This window comes from Balaenoptera ricei, chromosome 8, assembly GCF_028023285.1.
Source record: "Balaenoptera ricei isolate mBalRic1 chromosome 8, mBalRic1.hap2, whole genome shotgun sequence".
In the NCBI taxonomy this organism is placed as follows: domain Eukaryota; kingdom Metazoa; phylum Chordata; class Mammalia; order Artiodactyla; family Balaenopteridae; genus Balaenoptera; species Balaenoptera ricei.
Genome location: NC_082646.1, coordinates 11,029,906 through 11,046,276, shown reverse-complemented (window position 1 = coordinate 11,046,276; position 16,371 = coordinate 11,029,906).

The window sequence follows — 16,371 nt, the reverse complement described above, 5'->3', positions numbered from 1 at the left end:
ATCCTTGGAAGTACATTGTTGGTATGCAATATTTTCACATGTTTGTACAATCTATATGAGCATTTGTATGCCAGATCTGCATTGTCTCATCTGCTCTCTCTACCCTTGTAATCTGCACTCAGTTTTTCAAGGGGCAAAGATAAGGGAGGGGTGTAGACTAGTCTCAGAGAAATCTACAGACAATTATCCTCAGTTGAAAATAAACATAATAAAACTATAGAAGTCTAATTTTTGCAACTTGAGAGGGTTTTTTCCACAGCTATTCACATCTAATCACTCTCACCTAATAAATGAATAGAATAGCTAATGTGATTAGACTAATTCACTATTCATCATGAATATTAAATGAACAGAATATTTTGCATTTCACCAGTCACATATCTTGAGTATTTACCTGATATTACAATCAGACATGTGTTAGATTTTCTCTCTGCTTCTGGGCCATAACTCATGGATAATTATAGTGTTTAATTAGCCCCACACAGCACTTGGCTCTTGGGTGTGGATGGAAATTATAGGATGTAGAAGGAACAGATCAAAGGCTGTAAGGGAAAGTAGCCCTTTGCTATATCCCCTGGAAGCACACACAGTAGGGACCATGGGCAGTGCAGGGTGAATCATATTATTCCACTTGAATAGAAAAGACGTTGCTTTCAAAAAGATTTTTAAAGTACATTAAAAAAAAATGCAATGAGTGAGCATGAAATGGAAAAGAGGTAGAGAGTTTAATGCACTCTTTATAAAGAGGCCTTTTCCCCCCTGATCCTTCTTGACCGCCCCTTGCATTCGATGAAATCATAGAATCGTCAGTTGGTTGGGAGCTCTCTCCTAGCAACCTAGACAGGTAACTGCAGTGTCAGTCCAGCGAGCTGCCTGCCAGAGGTTCAGATGACTGTTGCTCAGTCCTTGAGGCCTGGAAGTGCAATAAAGCAGTCTATATGGGGATATATGTATATGTATAGCTGATTCACTTTGTTATACAGCAGAAACTAACACACCATTGTAAAGCAATTATACGCCAATAAAGATGTTTAAAAAAAAAAGTCTGCTAGCTAAATGCCTAATTTCTCAAAGACATGCAATGATTCGAACCAATCCAATCTCATCCCACAAATATATAATGAACATCTTCGCTGGTAAGACACGGTACTAAGTCCTATGGAGGAGAGATAAGTAATATAAGTAATACAATATCATACCCTCTAAGTTCGGGAAGTGTGGAAGGAGAAAGGGGAGATTCAAGAAACTGGCTTCTCAGAGGACAAACGAAGAGTGGTTCAAATAGGAGGGCAGAATCGTGTCCTGGAAAGAAAAAGAAAAAACTTTGATGTGTACAACCTGCTACAGAAATGGAGTACGAAGCTGAATATGGTGGGCAGAATTCCAAGATGGCCCCCAAGATTTCCCATGCTCCTTGTACGCATGCCCTGCGTCAGCGCTGGGGCTGGAACTATGATGGCTTTACTCCAGTGACTAGGTTATGCTACATGGCACAGTGGATGACCTGACCTAATCACATTGGTCCTTTAAAAGCAAAGAGCTTTCTCCAACTGGTTGTACAAGAGGAGGTTAGAAAGACAGACTCCAGCTGCTCTGGAAGGAAGCAAACACCGTGTTGTGAATGGACAGTGGGGGCAGATGACAAGGAACTGCCAGGGAAAGCAGTTCTGGGCTGACAGGTAGCAGGAAAAGGGGCATCTCCGTCCAATGGCCTCAAGGACACGGATTCTTCCAACAACCAGTGATCTTGGAAGAGGACCCAGATGAGAACTGCAGCCCCAGCTGGCACCTTGATTTCAGCCCAGTGAGACCCTACGCAGAGAATTCATGCTCTGCCCAGTCTTCAGACATGTAGAAACCTCGAGATGATAAATTTGTGTTGCTTTAAGATGCCAACTTTGTGGTAATTTTTAACGCAGTAATAAAAAGTAATATCCCAAGCAAGAATGAGGATTTAAAAGCTGTGATAAAAAGAGCAAAATAGGGGAAAAGAGGGAGGTGGGATGTGGAAAGGGGGGAGGAGGTGGGGAGGGAGAGAGAGAGAGAGGAGAGAGAGGCGATAAAGAAATGCACCCACATGAATAGTTTCGGGGAACTATTAATCATAAAGGAAATAACTCCTCTTTGCGGAGAAAGAATTTAAGAAGAGAAACAATGATTTACTGCTGAATCCATGAGGGTTTCAGAGTAAATGCTTGGCCGGACCCCAAATCAGCCTGCTCTGGCAGCTAGCTCATTTGGGGACTTCTGCTTCCCTCTGTTCAGTATGTGATTCAGGGCTTTCTCCCCAGAAGTCACAGGCCTGGGCTGGGTCACAATTGCCAGTTTTGCTCTCATCTTGAATTGTCTCCACAAATTCTTCCTTTTTTCAATATGGTCCAAACTGTGATATGTTATTGACTTGGAGATCCAGCAATTAGATCCTGAAGGGGAGAGCCTATAGAGCATGGCACAGTTTCCATTTTTCTGGGCTGTTGAGAGCAAGTTGAGGAGGTCATCGGAGCCCAAAGACCCGGGCTCGAGTTTTGGCCGTATCTTCTCTAGCTGTGTGACTGTAAGATGTTATTGATCTTGGAATCTCTCCTGTAATTTGGGGAAAATTTCCAATTCTGACTTTTTTCTACTGCAGAGAGGGTGGTGACGAAAAAGTGAGAAAAGTGGAGTGTCAGATAAAGTATTATTACTATTTCAGCTTTGAGTGTGCACTTAGTAGCTCATCGTTTATTTTAATCCCAAAGGTTCTGCATTAAAGTCTGTTAACACCCTAGTCACATAGGACCTACCCTTAAATATCACAATGTTAGAATGTTTCTCCAAGTAATTAGAGACACAGAGAATTGGGGAATGAGATTGGTTGCCACACTAGATAATATTATCATAAAGGTAAAATTCCATTGCAATGAATATTATTATGGTATTATGTTTCAATGCTATCTTGAAACGAGTACTTTCTCTAATTATCTAAGACAAAAAAAGAGCCTGCATGAGATAGTGAAGGGCCCTCCTTTACAGTGAAAGAATTTTGATTGTGAGTTATCTGCAGGAGACAGGGAAAACTCCAATTGAGCTGTTTGCAACTCTTTTGTCCTGCTAGTAAATATTAACCTTCAGAGTTTCTTTTCGCTCTTCCAATATTATAGTGGCTAAAACAATCTTTCACTTAACTTCCAAACCACCACCAAAATCGAGTCATGAGGAGGAAAGTAGAAGTGGAGAGTGTCAAAACACCTTCCTCTTAGGGGGTAGAAAGCACTTCTTTTAACCTTTCAACTCACTGAGGAGAGATTGGACATGCTGTTTTATCTCCAACTTCTGCAGATGGGAAAAAGCAGTGACATATCCCAACAAAACCCCATCCTCTGTGCACATGACAAAGACATAAAAGAAAAGATAACCTCATAGGTTTTTCACAGAAAGATGATATACTTTTGGAACACAGCACTGTTTAAAGCGTTGATAAAATTATTTAATTTTTCCAGGCAAAACAAGAGAAAAGGTAAGGAAGGAATTTGATCTCTATGACTGTGTTTAACAGTCAAGTTCATTCCTGGAAGAGATATTAATTGAGCACTTACAACACCGGGGCTGCAGCAGCACACAGGGCAGAAAAGGCTTCTGCTCACGTGGGGTGTGGGCTCCTGTGGAGGGACAGGATGAATGAACTGGCAAATATACTGTATGTCAGGGGTGGTAAAGTGCTGTGAAAAAAAACTGGAGCAGGTCAGGAGGTGGAGGTGACAGCTGGAGGGGTAGTTGCTATTTACATAGGGTGGCCAGTGAAGGTGGTGCTGATAAGGTGACACTTGAGCTGGGAACTGAAGAGAGTGTTGAGGAAGCAAGTCATGTAAAAATGTGGGGGAAGACAATCCCCAACCAGGGACCTGCAAACGCAAGTGCCCTGAGCCAAAAGCAAGTTCAGCCTTCATTCATGCATTCATTGATTCATTGATACAGTCTCTCTTTCATTCATTTTAATTTTCTTACAAATAATAACTCAATGCCAATTATGTTCTTCTAGGGAACATCTTTTTGTGAAACTTGTACTACATTTTGGTTATGAAATGCATATTTGTTGACCAACTAATCAGTATACTTTGGCATAGGAGGAAAATAATGAGGTAGGCAAGATTCTCACCCTAAAATGAATACAACCCATTCTAAGAGACAGACATATACAAATAAATGTAGCACCCCAGGAGGCTTCAGGGTATTTGGAAAATAGCTGGGCTTTGGAGAGAGAGATCCTAGTCCAGACTTTTTAAACACCTACCCCTGGGTAAGTGACTTTCTTCCTTGAGCCACAGAGCCTGGGGCAAGTGATATCTACTGTGTAGAACTCTTGTGAAGAGTAAATGAGATGACCTATATAAAATATAGAGCAAACAGTAGACATTCAATTAATGTACCTTCTCTTCCATCTCTCCTACTATAGTAGTATGATATGACTGACTAGTTGAACACATACTACGAACAGTATGCCTTCATAATCCTAATATTTGGCACACTGTATTGTGGTTACCGATTATGGGCCTATCTCACATACTAAACCGAGGTTTTCTTGAAGATAAGCAACATTGTGTTAATAACCATTGTTTCTCCTGGGCCCAGCCTAACATCTAGCACATAGTGGGGTATTCAGTAAATGTTTACTGACTGAGTAGAACTAACAAGTGCTCAGAACAGGAGTGGTCAGAACCATATCTGCCATGGATCATTACATAGAAGGACAGAAACATTAAATTAATCATTCTTGATTTACAACAGTGGTCAGAGGTCAGGTTTTCTACATGATCTGTATAGGGCCTGGACCATTAAAAAATTATTTAAAATTCTTCTGAACATGGTATATTTCAGAGGCCTGTCTATACTTGGAATCAAACAGGGTCCTTACACACATTTTTTTATAATGTGTTTAAGTAATTAGGAAATGATAAACCCTTCATTCTTAATGGCAATGGACACATAATTCAATCCCATGGATGATGCAGCAGAGCATATTGTCCCAAAGTTTCAACTTCTCTTAAGTGAACTTAGTTAATTTCATTTTCTCTTTCTAGCTCACTCTCAGGCAGAGCCACCGAGCAGCTTTTTTTTTTTTTTAATTTTTTTTGGAGTATAGTTGATTTACAATGTAGTGTTAGTTTCAGGTTTACAGCAAAGTGAACCAGTTATACACATACATATATCCACTCTTCTTTACATTCTTTTCCCATGTAGGTCATTACCAAGTACTGAGTAGAGTTCCCTGTGCTGTACAGTAGGTCCTTATTAGTTATCTATTTTATATATAGTAGTGTGTATATTTCAATCCCAATCTCCTAATTTATCCCTCCCCCACCCACCCTTACCTCCTGGTAACCATAAGTTTGTTTTCTACCTCTGTGACTCTATTTCTGTTTTGTAGATAAGTTCATTTGTACCCTTTTTTTTAGATTCCGCATATAAGCGATATCATATGATATTTGTCTTTCTCTGTCTGATTTACTTCACTCAGTATGACAATCTCTAGGTCTATCCATGTTGCTGCACATGGCATTATTTCATTCTTTTTTAAGGCTAATATTCCATTGTACCACGTCTTCTTTACCCATTCCTCTGTTGATGGACATTTAGGTTGCTCCCATGTCCTGGCTATTGTAAATAGTGCTGCAATGAACATTGTGGTGCATGTATCTTTTTTGAAGTATGGTTTTCTCTGGATATATGCCCAGGGGTGGGATTGCTGGATCATAAGGTAGTTGTTTTAAGGAACCTCCATACTGTTCTCCATAGTGGCTGTATCAATTTACATTCCCACCAACAGTGCAAGAGGGTTCCCTTTTCTCCACACCTTCTCCAGCGTTTATTGTTTGTAGATTTTTTGATGATGGCCATTCTGACCGGTGTGAGGTGATACCTCTTTGTAGTTTTGATTTGCATCTCTCTAATAATTAGTGATGTTGAGCAGCTTTTCATGTGCCTCTTGGCCATCTATATGTCTTCTTTGGAGAAATGTCTACTTAGGTCTTCTGCCCATTTTTTGATTGGGTTGTTTGTTTCTTTAATATTGAGCTGCATAAACTGTTTTTATATTTTGGAGATTAATCCGTTGTCCGTTGATTCATTTGCAAATATTTTCTCCCATTCTGAGGGTTGTCTTTTTGTCTTGTTTATAGTTTCCTTTGCTGTGCAAAAGCTTTTAAGTTTCATTAGGTCCTATTTGTTTATTTTTGTTTTTATTTCCATTACTCTAGGAGGTGGGTCAAAAGAGATCTTGCTGTGATTTATGTCAAAGAGCGTTCTTATGTTTTCCTCTAAGAGTTATAATGAGGTATCACCTCACATCAGTTAGAATGGGCATAGTCAAAAAATCTACAAACAGCAAATGCTGGAGAGGGTGTGGAGAAAAGGGAACCCTCTTTCCCGGTTGGTGGGAATGTAAATTGATACAGCCACTATGGAGAACAGTATGGAGGTTCCTTAAAAAACTAAAAATAGAATTACCATATGACCCAGCAATCCCACTACTGGGCATATACCCTGAGAAGACCATAAATCTAAAGACACATGCACTTCAATGTTAATTGCAGCACTATTTACAATAGCCAGGTCATGGAAGCAACCTAAATGCCCATTGACAGACGAATGGATAAAGAAGATGTGGTATATATACACAATGGAGTATTACTCAGCCATAAAAAGGAATGAAATTGGGTCATTTGCAGAGATGTAGATGGACCTAGAGACTGTCATACAGAGTGAAGTAAGTCAGAAAGAGAAAAACCAATATTGTATATTAATGCATATATGTGGAATCTAGAAAAATGGTACAGATGAACCAGTTTGCAAGGCAGAAATAGAAACACAGATGTAGAGAACAAACCTATGGACACCAAGGGGGGAAAGCAGGGCGGGGGTGGTGGTGGGATGAATTGGGAGATTGGGGTTGACATATATACACTAATATGTATAAAATAGATAACTAATAAGAACCTGCTGTATAAAAATAAATAAATAAAACTAAATAAAAACAAAAACAAAAAAGCAAAGTCCATAGTTACCATTAGGGTTCACTCTTGGTGTTGTACATTCTATGTGTTTGAAGAAATGTATAATGAAATCTACCCTCCACTGCAGTATCATACAGAGTAGTTTCGCTGCCCTAAAGCTCCTCTATTCTTCCACTCTTGCACGGTACACATGGAGATGCACCATCGAGATCCCTCTTTAAAGAAGGGCTCGCTGCCCTGTTCTGGGGAATACAGAGAGCAGTTTTCAGCTGTCGGCATCTTCTGACTCTGCCTCAGCTATAGAGAGCGTGACCTCCCCTGAGATCATACCTTCCCTGGGACAGCCCACCTCCAGTGACTGAGTGACACAGGTGTATAAAGGTCCTGGCACTTTGGTCCAGGTATTTCTTTTTTTTTTTTTTAATTAATTAATTAATTAATTAAATTTATTTGGCTGTGTCAGGTCCTAGTTGCGGCACGCGGGATCTTCATTGTGGCATGTGGGATCTTTTGTTGTGGCGCACGGCCTTCTCTAATTGCGGCGCACAGGCTTCTCTCTAGTTGTGGTGCGTGGGCTCCAGAGTGCGTGGGCTCAGTAGTTGCAGCACGAGGGCTCTCTAGTTGTGGCCTGTGGGCTCTAGAGTGCGAGGGCTCAGTAGTTGTGGTGCACAGGCTTAGCTGCCCCACAGTATGTGGGATCTTAGTTCCCCGACCAGTGATCGAACCCACGTCCCCTGCATTGGAAGGTGGATTCTCAACCACTGGACCACCAAGGAAGTCCCCTGGCCCAGCTATTTCTAATCGATGTGAGACAACTCTGACTAGCAACACTCACTCCAGAGCGCCCCTCTGGGTGGAAGGAGGTCTGCATTACAGTTTTACTTTGTCCTCTGACAGATACAGCTGCTTCCTTCCTTGCACAGGTGTGGATCCCCAATAAACAGCTTGCAAACCGAACTGTCTCAGCATCTGCTTTCAGAGCACCTGGCCTGTGACATGCCTCTGCAACTGTATGACTATACATATGTATGCATGTGTATATGTAAATATACAAATACACCCATATGTGCATTATATATGTACATACATTATACATGTATATATTATATATAATATACATACACACACACATATATAGACCTTCACACCCAACCTAGTGTCAGAGAGATGCCTTTGTTCCTATCTGGGGCTGACCCTGGCTAATTGACACTGTCTCTCCTGTACTTCATTTCTTCCCAGTCTGTTGGTCAAGGCATCATACCTTCTGTGGGAGAGTGAAGAGTTCCTCTTCTTCCATGCATATGTTTCCAATGAGGACAATGAATCCTAATACTCTGGCTTCTTCCTCTTTCCCTGACTATAGAACTGGGCATGAAACTCAGATGGGCCCAATCAGTCTTGATGGCATTTGACTAGAGCTGAGGAGAAATGCTCTATTTTCTGGTGGAAAAGTTGGAAACATATACACCAGGAGCAGCCTGTGGAATGGGTGTAGTCTGTGCTTGTCTTCATGGGAGAGGGTATGGAAGATACATACAGTGCAGCAGAGATGAGACAGTGGCCCCAGAAACATCAAATCTCTGGGTACAGTTATATCCTGTTAACACTCCTCTTGCTGGTCATGTGAGCCAGTCTATTTCTGTTTTAGCCTAAGTTAGTTGATGAAGATATACTGTCATTTGCAGTCAAGAGTCCTGATGAATAGACCCCTCCAATTTTGCTGTCTACTCCGTGTTTTTGTGTCCCTTGCAGGACTTTTCTCCTTTAATTAACCCATCTTCCAGTGTCTTTATTCTGTCCCTCTCTACTGGCTGCTTTCCCTTTGCATAAAACAAACACAGATCTCACTAATGGTGGAGAGAAGACTGTCCATTGAGTCCTCAGTCTCTTTAGCTACATTTCTACTCTCATTTTTTTGCTGCATGGCTAAATTTCTCTTAATAGTGGGCCATACACACCCTTACATCCTCACTTCATTCTCTTAACCTCCTGCAATCTGTCTTCTGTCCTCACCTCTCTACTAAAACAGCAATTTTGAAACCAGTTATCTAGTAATGGCCCAAACAAAACAACCTTTCCTCAGTTTCATTATCTTGGATCTATTTCTGGCATATGACACTATTAATCACTGACAACCTCCTCTGCCCTCTGGCAAGACATGGTCTTGAACTTTCCTTCTTAGAGGCCCTACATTCCACTGGCATTCCTGAGGAGCGAGGTTCTGGTGGAGTCATGAGGGAGAAGATTCAGAGCGTAAGAGAGTAGGATGCTTCTACTTTGGGAGAAGCAGCTCTCGAGAGGATTTGGAGAGCAGTGGGTGGAAATGGAGGGAACTTGATTAGGTGCCTCTGTTTTTAAGTAAAGTAAGAGTCAAGCCAAGTGGCTGAAAGTGTGGAAGACAAGGTGGAAATGTCAGTATTGAAGAAAGTGGATAAATTTTAGAAATACTGTAAAGAACAAATTAACCAATGCTAAAGAAATGAATACTGTGGTTATCAACCAGCATCGATGGTCCAGATAAGAGAGCTAGCTTGGATTCAATCAGCACAATTTCATAGCTTGTGCCAAACGTCCAAATTTATGGGAAACCAGTTAAGTAGCAATTGCAAGCTTAGCGGCATCATGGAAATGCTGACCAGGGCCCAGACTGGGTGAAGGTGAGGCCAGAAGAGGCTTTAGATCTTCAGACCATGGCAAATATTAGATTAACAAGGCTGAGAGAATAGGAAACATGAGGACAAGTTCGCGAAGCGGAGGTCTTAGAGTTGAAAATCTCTGATTGATACATGATCCACGGTGGGGCCATCCTCTGCATTAGTGGTTCTCAAACTTTTGTGTATCAGAATCACCTGGAGGGCTTGTTAAAGCACAGATTGCCGGCCCCACCCCTAAAAACTCTGATTCTACAGGTCTAGGCAGGGCCTGAGATTTGCATTTCTAACACGTTCCAGGTGATGCTGATGGTAGCGGTCCAAGAACCATGCTTTGAGAGCCACTGCTTTGTTGTGAGAAACAGAAAGGAGGTGAAGGTCATTGATGTTGAGGAGGTTGAGATGCTGAGAGGCTTAGGTCATCAGTCATCAATAAAAGCTCATGTGTGCTCATGGAGTCTCGGGTGAGCACGTGTTCCAGATTAAAGGTCAGAAGGGTACATTAAGGAGTGAGGGAAAAGACTTGCAAAGGAGAAGGGCTCTCCAGCGATGGCGGCAGGACAACGCTCTGCAAGGTAGGTTGAAAACAAGTGTGACCTTTTTTGAGCTGCGGTCAGGGAAGAGAAAGCAGCTTCGGGAAAGGGGTTTAAGAGCTAGTTACAGTTAAGAGAAAGCCACATTTCCATTTGACAGTGAGGTGGAAAGAATGCTGGCGTAAGGATTTGCAGCCATGTGGGAGTTTGCTCATTAAGCAGGATTCCACAGGACGCCAAAGAAGGGACGTGTTGAAAAGATGGTATGGAATATGTGGTGTGGATGAAAAAGTGATTTAGCTGTAGGTGGGGGTGACTAAAAGGAAAAGCAGGGGAAGGGAACAAGGTTGGTGGGCTCTGTGCTTAGACTAGAAGTAGGGAGACAAGTTAGACCGAGTTTGGGGCCAGGGAAAGGTTTTGCACTTGTGTTAGTGATCAGGGAAGGAGGCTGCCGACGAAGCGTTCTACCTTCACTGTGGGAATTCAGACCACTTCTCTGTTGTGTTACGTGAATATCTGTTTATGTCTGTTTCTGCCTTGACAGTGTCTTCTTAGTTTCTAATGATAATAGTGTTATTGGGTAGAAGGTAGGCGGAGGGTATTGTGAGTAGGGTTAGGAGGCCAGGCTGAGGCTATTGCCTGTATGGATTTTTTTTTTTTTTTTAACCCTAGGATCTTTATAGTATACTGGGCACAAGTAAATATGTAAATATGTATATGGTCCATATAACTGATCCCCTTTACTGCCATCACTGTTGTATAGTATATAGTATGGCTTGTGTCTGGCATGTGGCATTGAGTTAAGTGTTGTTAACAGGAGAATGCTAGACTCATTTTAGAAGTTTCATGGAGCAAACAAACATTTTGAAGCAAACACACTCTGCTATCATGGGAAATAAGACTGAGCTAAGAATCAAGATTCTTGTTTCCACTGTTTTGTGACTTCCATGGTGTTTGGTTCTGTGGTTTCTAAAGACCCTTGCCATTGGCGACAGTATTGTAGAGTGGAAACAGAGTGGCTTCAAAATTAGATACATTGTGATCCTAATCCTCCCTCAGCCCCTTCCACCTTGGAGAAGTCTACCCAACCCGTCTGGTCCTCAGGGTCTTCATCTTTAAGTGAAAAAGATAATTGACCTCATAGCAGTTGTTGCAAAAATGAAATGAACAACACATGTAAATTTCTTAAGCACGTTCTGGGTCATACTAAGTGCTCAGCAGTGTCCGGTTTTTTTCTTCCTTCCCTAGTCCCTACTTTTATCTTTATCATTCTGTACATTTTTAGGGGCCAGAGAAGTATTTCACTGTGGGACTGCAGGATGTAGATGAGCAAAAGACCTCTTGAAGTACCCACCTCACAATACACAACTTCTTACTGCTGTGTAACTTCCTTGCTTGGCAGGAAAGTTTCCTCCACGTGATTAGCTCCTTTTTCATGTGGTACGTGCCTGTAAAGCAGGGCTTGGATGTTCTAGAAAGGGAAAGTGTCTCAGAAAAAAAAAACAGGGATTACATTTCCCTGCACATACTCGCGAATTTGAAATTAAGAGGAAGAAGCTTTTGCCAAGACTGCGTCTTGCTTGGACCCTTGTTCTGAACCTGAAAGTTCTTGGCAGCTCATACAGCATGCACCTCCCTTCATCTGGCCCTGGACTGGACATACGTTGGAAATTTATAGTTTATTTTCCCAATGCTTCATCTTGGTGCACTTCCCTGATGGTGTCAATTAGTAAAAAACGTGGAAAGCCTATATTTCTGATGTTCCCCACGCCATGGTGAGCGCAAGCTGGCAATAACTCTCTCTGACACTGTGAATACTTTGAAACTTTGTTTCAAAACAGTTTGAAGAAAACCCTATTTATAACTAACTCTGTGTACACTTCGAGTCTCCCAGAAAAACTTGCCTAAAAGTCACCAAGGTGAATGGAGGAGGATGTGGAAGGGCACCGCCATGTGTTCTATATATTTCTGTCCTATTTCGGGACTTGGGGGGCGGGATGGGGGGGAAGAATTACTCTTTGTAGAGTCAAAACTAGGGTGTACTAAAGTTTCTGCACTGTGAGTTGCTCTGATAAAACTTAGACTCCAGAAAAATCTTCTACGCACTTCAGTTGATGTCAGCTCACTTTATTCTTATTTTGCTTTCCTCATTCACTTAATACGTAAATGTCAGTGCTGTCAGCCCGGGACTTATTTGGGCCTGTCTTATTTTGTTTCTGTCATAGAATGTTTCTCTTTAGATTCCTTGAGTTAGATGCTGCAAGTCAGAAAAATAAGTTTATAGAGTATGAACATGAGAGAGGCACCTTGATGCTTTTCATTTTTACAGCAGTGTTGGTGTATGTGCACTTTCCGAAGGATATGACCCTGATTCTGGGGATTATTTTCTTTATGTTTAGAGTGAAGATGAGGGTTGTTAGCAGAAGTGGGGAGCAGAAATCTGAACAAAGTGGGCTTTACTGCTTGAGGGACACATTGTCCCCATCCTTCCCTAAGATGGTCTTTTTCCATGGCTCATTTTCCCAATGGGCAGGTAGGTCTTGCTTTGTCCGCTGTACCTGGTGTGATGCCCCATGTTCTTCTCTTAAGGGACAAATTCAGAGGAACAATGACGATGGCACCCCTAAGACCACGTAGGGTTAGGGGTCTAAGGAATCTGAGGCATTACGAGGCTGCACGTAAAACAGGAAGAGAGGCTGGGATGGGCAGCCTCATCCTAGATGTCTTCACCCTCTCTTTATCCAAGCGCTGCCCTCGCCCTTGCAGTTTTGCTCCCTGGTTAGCTTGTGTGGCCCCTGCACACACTGGTCCCCACAGACTGAGGTGAAGCTGGCATTTGCATGAGGAAGCTGGCATTTGCATGAGGAATCTGGTCTCTGTTCTGCAGGATCTGTTCCCAGACCAGGTGGGTCTCCTTCAGGTTCGGCCGTGCAGGAGCACCAGAGCATCTGTCTTTTCACTCCGAGGTCTCAGGGAAGCCTGCAGCCAGGTAGGTCATCACCCTAGATGTTCTGGATCAGTCCTGCTGAGGAGGCAGTGGTCAAGCAGGCTGGTGGTCTGCCATTGTCCTCCTGTTCATCACTTCGTGTACAGCACCAAGTCCTCCTTCCTCCATTACGCTTTCAAAAGGGGCGGAGGAGGAAGGAGTGGGTCATGAATATTGAATCAGGGAAAAGTAGGCACACATTATTTGGGTAAAGTACTTAATAGCGGTGCTAGACCCTCCTCAGGTGGGGGTAGATGCCACATCACCAGCCTAGTGTGCTTTCATCCTTAATCATCTCTTCTCGGTTTCCTTTGAGTGAAGATCTACGAAGGCTCCTGTCTCTCCATCAAACCACATCTCTAATTTAAACGGCTGTTAATAAGGGTTAAATCTGCAGGCTGAGCTGGCCCTTCACCTGTTACTTGCAAAGGGGGAAAAAATCAATGGAGCAGGAAGCCAGAGGGGCGTCCATTTTGAGAAGCCGTAATGAATTACGTTTCCTTAGGAAAGCTGGCAGCCTCCGCTTCTCCCATAGCCTCCCTTTCACGTAACCAAGCCCTCTGTGACACATCCAATTTAATGAGACTGCACAGATCTCAAGGAAGGGGCACGCTGCTGCTGGGGCACTTTATTAAGAAGGATCAGAGAACACTTGCTGGCTTTTAAAAGGAGTCCTTAAAGGCAAAGGATCTTTTGCGGGGAGTGGAAGGAGGTCCCTAATTTCAGTGTTTCATGTCCCCTCTGGAGCACTTGAACGACCTAATTCAATGTGAGCTTTTGGGTCTCAGCACTGGCACACAGGTCCTCAAACCTCAGGACCATTGAAGACCAAGAGGATTGCGGTAGGTAATGAGGGACCTTCTGATTTAAGCGCCACGCCTCCACCCCTGTAGGCCATTAGAAGGAAATGGAGAGAGATGTTGTGTAACTGTCTTCCCTGGGATGAATCATTGTCATAATTGTATTTACCAAATCAATAATTAAATCGCTTATTTAGCCAAGAGGACTGCACTTATGCACACAATGTGCAAGGCATTTTGAAATCTAGAGAAGCTGGTATATGTATTGGCTCTAGGTTTGGGAGACAGGGCATTATCTGGGCATCAGGAGACTTTCATTCAAGTATTAGTTTTGTTGCTAATTTACAAAGCTTCTGTAATCAAATGATATAACCTGGATTTCAATTTACTCGTGTATAAAATGAGAGGGTGAGGGTCATGTACAATTCTCCATTGAGACTTAGCTCTTTGTCAGTCTTAGAAAACAGAAAAGACGGTGGTGCTAAACCAAGAACACTTGTGTGAGCTAGACGCAGCTCCAGGAAGCAGCTACATCACATTTCTTTGAGTCCTTTCTGAATTCTCCCCAAACAGCTCTTCTGGCATGCAGAGCTCCAGGTATTGCATTCCAGAGCCTCTTTCCTCCCTCAGTCTCTATTGATAAGAATTTTTTTCTTATGCCAAGAAAAATAATAATAAAATGATAGCTGACATGTACAACGTGATTATCACATCCCAGGCACTAGGCTGAGTGATTTATGGGCATTGTATTGAGAGGTGTGGTAGATAACACAGACTGGAACCAGCCTTCCTGGGTTCCAGTCACCACTTGGCCACTTCCTAGCTGTGTGACCTTGGGCAAGTTACTTAATAAATATCGTGTTTGTTGATGTCTGGCATATAGTAGGTGCTGCAGAAGTGCTCATGTTACGATCTCATTTAAACCTGGAAATGTTCCTGTGAGGTTGGTGGGATTATCCCCATTTTACAGACAGGAACCTGTAATTCAACAAATTATAAGGTCACCGAGATGGTGACAGGCAGTACTGGGAATCGGGCAGAGTCTGACCTCCTACCCAGGGTTCTCATGCTCCAGTTTTGGTCTTTTAAAAGGTCTTCTTTGTGCTTCAGTGGAAGTAAAATCCACCAGCATGGTTGGAGAAGGGATTTTAATGCTCCCTGCCGCATCTTTATCTCAGAGCCCTTGGATTGCTCTTTCATCAGCCTCTCCTTTGATATCATTTTTGGTAGGTTGGTATCACAGCTGTTTCAGTTTCTTTTCTTATTTGTGTGGCCTCTTCTTCAAGGTCATTGCATCTTTCCCTTGAGATTCCATTTTACTACCTACTTATTGTGTCTCCCTCTTTGCCATTGGTTGGGTGAGCAGGGAAGCAGGCCACCAATAAGGATGAGAGCAGGCACAAGTCACATTTCAATTGGGATTGAATGGGAACCAACCACTCATGAAGGTCTAGATCACTCTGCATCCCAAATGGCAGCTTTCTGGAGTCCAGAGGTTCAGAATAAATAGCAGTTGAAAGGAAGGATGACCGAGAGGTTCCATGTGAATATGGAAAAAAGCCCTGGAGTCTGGATAGGTGAGGTCAGAGAATGAAGCATCGTAGCACTGTGACCTTATTAGAAGAATGCTCTGGAGGACAGTGAAATTATAGTCACTGCTTTGAAGGAAATATTTTGTTTGTTTTCTTCCCTGTTGTAAATTCATATGAGTTGTTCAAACTGAAGAGTCCACACGGTTTGCCAACGTGATGAAATGATGTGCTTGGTCCATCCACCTCTCTGGCTCCACACTTGAGCTCATGGTCTGATTTCATCTCTGGGAGCAGAGGAGAGACAACTTATGCATATAATTTGCAATTTATTTATTCAAATTCGTTTTCTTTGTGTCCTATGTCTTTTTATGGAGGTGCATCCTATTTCTCAGGCCACCATCTTAGTCTTGAAGCTTCCTGTGTGTTAGGACACCTTGTCTCTTCTTTCCTCTGTGTCTTCTGGTTCTCGTTCCAGTAAAGGGCACTCTTGGTATTGACTGTTTCTTAGAAGAGTCTCTCTTGGAATAACTGAGTGTTGCCAGAGAGGCCTTTCCTCTTTCCTCTGCCCTTTCGGGTTCTTAGCACCCAACCCTGGCAGTTGGTAGACACTGACAATAGATTGCACCAGAGTTATTCAGCTTGCGATAAACTCTATATCTAGGGGTAAAACCACTGTCACCGTGGGTTGCAGCAAGTACCTTCACCTGATCTAGAGAACTAGGCGTGGGACTGCCTTTGAGCCTGAGCTGGAAATGTAGCCAACAACAGACATCTGAGACATAATTCAGGAATATACTAACAATTTCCAACAAACTGGTAAAACAGGGACCAAAATAGCATGATCTCCACTTAACTCTGAAGCACTGAGTATTGGCTAGAC